Source organism: Ambystoma mexicanum (genome assembly GCF_040938575.1).
Source record: "Ambystoma mexicanum isolate Mex_15411 chromosome 12 unlocalized genomic scaffold, UKY_AmexF1_1 Mex_chr12_unloc.2, whole genome shotgun sequence".
Taxonomy (NCBI): Eukaryota; Metazoa; Chordata; class Amphibia; order Caudata; family Ambystomatidae; genus Ambystoma; species Ambystoma mexicanum.
In genome coordinates this window covers 2,098,247-2,102,770 of record NW_027182323.1, presented here as the reverse complement: position 1 = coordinate 2,102,770, position 4,524 = coordinate 2,098,247, and the positions used below count along the sequence as shown (strand labels likewise).

The 4,524-nt window shown below is 44.0% G+C and overlaps 1 non-coding gene across 1 annotated transcript; it reads right to left on the bottom strand.

The window, feature by feature from the left end:
* Window positions 1-1,903: 1,903 nt before the first annotated feature.
* Window positions 1,904-1,975, bottom strand: TRNAW-CCA (transfer RNA tryptophan (anticodon CCA)). Its single transcript has one exon. It is a non-coding gene; the product is annotated as a tRNA-Trp (tRNA).
* Between the last annotated feature and the right edge of the window lie 2,549 nt (window positions 1,976-4,524).

The window sequence follows — 4,524 nt, the reverse complement described above, 5'->3', positions numbered from 1 at the left end:
GCATAGAAAGTAAGAAATAGCCATCAAGGCTTTTAAGAGGTCACGTGCTTAATCATCCCACCGATATTTGAGCGCAGGATTCAAAGAGCAGAGTGGTAACTGTTCCACCATAGACCCTGCGATTCACTCAACACATGCACCGAAGTAATGGAGCCATCATAACCAACATGACTTCCAATGTTGTACTTTGCCACAAGGCTTTCCTGTATTCAGATAAACTGTAGACTTCAAGCATGCAACATTGTTTTAGTTATGTTATTTACACTTATAAAACGCATTGGTCGCCCGAGGGCATCATGGCGCTACTCCTAGAAAGTACAATGTCCACTCAATGCAGCCGAGTCAGAAAAGAAACCATTGCCATGACGATGACATGTTGGAGGATTGCTTGAAAATGCCAGGCCAGATGCGGTTATAATGTGACCTGTTCAGAAAAGCCTCTTTTGGTTTGCTCGTCGGTTCTATGTTTTACTTTAGTGAAATACTGTTGTTCAGTTCTCACCATCTATGGAAAGAGTTTCACTGCTGCTGAAGGGAGGGAAAATGCCCAGAAACATTTTCTGAACTTTCAGAATCTTCCTCTTTTTCAAAAAAATGTTTAAGGACCTCTGAGTTAAGAACATGCAAACCGCAGGGAAGCAGGAAGATTGGATGGGACAAGGCCTTGCACGTTAATAGGGCACGTGGGTGGCCTCGGCGGTGGCTGGGGGAAAGAAGCAAGAACATTCCCAGGGAGACATACCAGAGAGAGGCTTTTAAAGGATCAGCAGTGGCAATAGTACAGCTGTGACTGCACTCTGGGCCAGGAGCCAAGCTGACCTATTACAAACCAACCACTGTGTGTCAAAGGGCCCTTCCTGGAGTTTTGCCCATCACTGATCAGCCATCAAAGCATTTCTCTTGAGATTTTCCATAGTGTAGTAGGCAGTACTCTTGATAGGAGTATCCCCAAAACAGGCAACAAAATGCCACTCCTACTGATGTCGGGAGGTGGCAGGTTGACAAAGCACTGAAGTACATGGGATGCCACGCTAAAAAACGATATCAACTTTCAACATGTTTATAAAGCATTCCTAAACACATACACCGTGTCCATCCAGGCCGTAGGTTGATAATCCTGATTATTTATGCCCATGCGGGTAGTTGGCTCTGTGGCGCAATGGATAGCGCGTTGGACTTCTAAGGGTGCTGTGAAGCAATTCAAAGGTTGTGGATTCGAGTCCCACCAGAGTCGATGTATTTTGGAAATACGTATTTCAAACTGTACATTTCGTATACATGTTTGTACCAGTTGTATTTTAAGAGTGTTACCCCGACCGTTATCATACTCTATTTGTGCAATCGGTTTATGACTTGTTTTTACTCAAGCCTCTGTCAAATTTAACCTGTTAGTAACTTGACCGCTGAAATGGCGTGCTTATTTGGCATTTGCAAAGCGCCAAACTGTGTGGGTTGCCTTAACACTAAGTGACCATTTGCTAGAACAAAACTGCGCCACTCTGGCTTTCTAGCGGGCGGTAGTCTGCAGTACAGCATACACAGCCATCATAATGACAGGGCAGTTGCAAGTTTAAGAGGCAGCCCTGAAGGTGTCCAGTTCTTTTTTTTTTTTTTTTTTAGCAATGCAGGTAAACGCGATATGTGGGTTTGCAATGTGCTGTGTGTGACTAATCGGTGGAAGGTCATAATATTTGGCCTGTAAATCAGCAGACTACTAGTGTTTGTCTGAAAAAACGACATTTTTTTGTTGTTGTTGCAGAAAATAAGAATACATTGACCTAGGTGTTCTAAAAACATAATTTAAAAATTGAATTTCTAGAAAACGTGTACCACGATTGATTTTAAAGATAGTTCGGAAGCTAACAAACTTGCAATCCTTACTTTTGAAATAGAAAAGGCTAATTGACCCCGACGTGATTTGAACACGCAACCTTCTGATCTGGAGTCAGACGCGCTACCGTTGCGCCACGAGGTCGATGCAGCAAACGGTGTCGCAGTCCAATAAGTCACTATAAAGGGAGTTGCTGTTTATCTTATCGTGTGTTTTTCTACACCATGCTTGCTGTTGAGTGCTTCTGTCCTTTCTTCCTTGCAAACATTGGAACTGTCCAGTCGATATCAAAGCCTACTCTGGTCTTAATTTGAAGACTTCATGGAAGAATCCCGAGCAGGTGATGTGGTGAAATCCATATCACCCAGGGTGGTGAGGAATACTCTAGAGTGTCACCAGAGTAATACTGCTGCTTTTTGATCTCTTCCAAAAACTTTGGAGGAGAGCGCTTTTCTGGGTTATTTTAATGCGGCAGGCAGGTAAAGCCTACCCTCTTGCCAGAAAACCGCGCCAAGTCAGCCTCAGAGATTCCCACATGATGCCACCATCCGTGCCTGCCCCCAGCAGCCCACCTGGGCCACTGTTACTCATACACCCTCTATACCCATCTGACGCACGCATAGACTGGTCTCCAGCTCTATTTGAACACTCACCCTCTACAGTACATAATTACCACTGTAATATAAATGAATACACAGTGACGATAGTGCAGCTCTAATAAACAGAAAGGGGCGGTGTAAAGGATGTCCAGCTGGGGCAGATGAAGTGTCTGATACGCACCCCCCGAACCCTCCTCGCAGGGACATTCTCTCCTCATTGTCATCCGCCAGAGCCGCACAGTTTAAGGGACTGGAAGCTGCATGTAGCCACAGCCATATAACCTGGGCCCAAGCTTTTACACGATGGATCTCATTTTCTCTCCTTGGCGCGCTTCATAAATGCGTAAATAAATAAATAAATGCCGCAGTTCATTACCTCTGTTGCTTTGTGTTTGTTTGCTGAAGTTTGTCCCATTCTCAAAACTAAACTCACAGTGTCTTTCTTTCCTTTCATTTTCAATTCCATTCTGTGGAATAGCACAGGATCATTTCAAAAGTTATCAGCCTTTTTTACTGCATTGTCTTTGGGAGCTGTGTATTCTCTCTAGTGCTGGTGTCTCCTCTAAAAGTGATCCATGCTTTTTTTTCCTAATACAGTTATTTTCCCTGATATATTGTCAGGTTCACTTATGAGCCTCGGTTGTTTCACAGAAAAGACAAACAATTGATAGGCTGACACTTTTATGCGTGGGGAGATTTGTTGGGCGCTGAGTCTCCAAAAGGTATGTTAAATCATGTCCCCTGCTTAAACAATCAAATGTATTCCAAACATTTCTTTCCAATACACAATAATAAGTATTTGGGTGGGCAGCTTGGTGAGTTATACTTTTGTCAACCTGTTGCAGGCACAGATGTATATTTTGGAAACAGGAGAGCCTGATTCCTCACATAAAAAGATGGCATGATCTTGGGAAAATAAACGTTTTTCTCTCTGTGCCTAAGTCAAGCAAGCAACTGCCAAAACATCCACCTAAGCTCAAACAGTACAGTGCGGAATGGGTTAAGGGTACCACAGACAAAATGTTCATGCCATGGCCACAAGGGGGATCGCTGTCAAAAGTGGTTTTGCCACACATGACCACATACTTGCACGCTGCGTACACAGGGAAGAAATTGGAGAAAAGGTTAGCTAGCCTAGAGCTTTGGAAGATGTACCAGGAGGAACGAGAAGGTACACCTCCTGAGGATTGGATGCTTAATCAGTGCAGGGAGGAAGGTGTTGATCCTTCTGCTCCCCCACTGCGCCTGAAGGAAATGGCGATAGTACAAAAGATGAAGGATTGTATCCATTAAGGGAACTAAAAGCGGCAACAGGATACAGTAATCCGGGTTACATGTCTTTAGCAGTGACGAGAGTCCAGAAAGAGAAAGGACTAAAGGAAAGGAGGAGACCTTTAAGGTCTTACAAGACAAAGAGGAGAAAATCAAATGATCAAATGAATCCTTAGATATAGAACGGAGATTAAGAGATGGAAAGGAGAAAATGATAAAGCTGACGAGGTTACGCTCGTACAGAGCGAATGGACAGGTATTGCCCCAGATGGACAAGGATAATTTAAGATGCAATCTCCCTAGTTTAACAGCGGCTGCGGGAAAATGAATTTATGAGCTAGAAAAGATGATAGGAGGAAATAGGCTGGCTATAGGGGACATTAGGGGTTTCCTAGCAGCCATTATTGCCGAAAGAGCTGATGACATTTGGACAAGAGCAGGTTATTCGAGTGTCACGGCACAGAACACAGCTCATGACCGAGCACCAAGTAATAATTGAAGGGCGGCTGTTTGGAAAGCATTCAGGGTACAGTATACTGATACGTCAGATATGGGTGCAATTATGGCACGTAAGATGAAAGATGACAAGGATCCGCTTGCTTACATTCAGCATTTTCAGGGATGGTGGCCTTTGGAAACTCGAGAGCCATGGGGAAAATCAGTGCCAGTATTTTACCACATTTTGTGTCAGGGATTGCCAGAACAGGTACAGAGACAGCTTAAGAAACAAGTGGGAATGGAAGCAAAGCCCTGGGCAGAAATACAGTTGACTATCGTGCATCATTGCCGATTGCTGCAGGAGAAAAATAAGAAGAAGGAGGA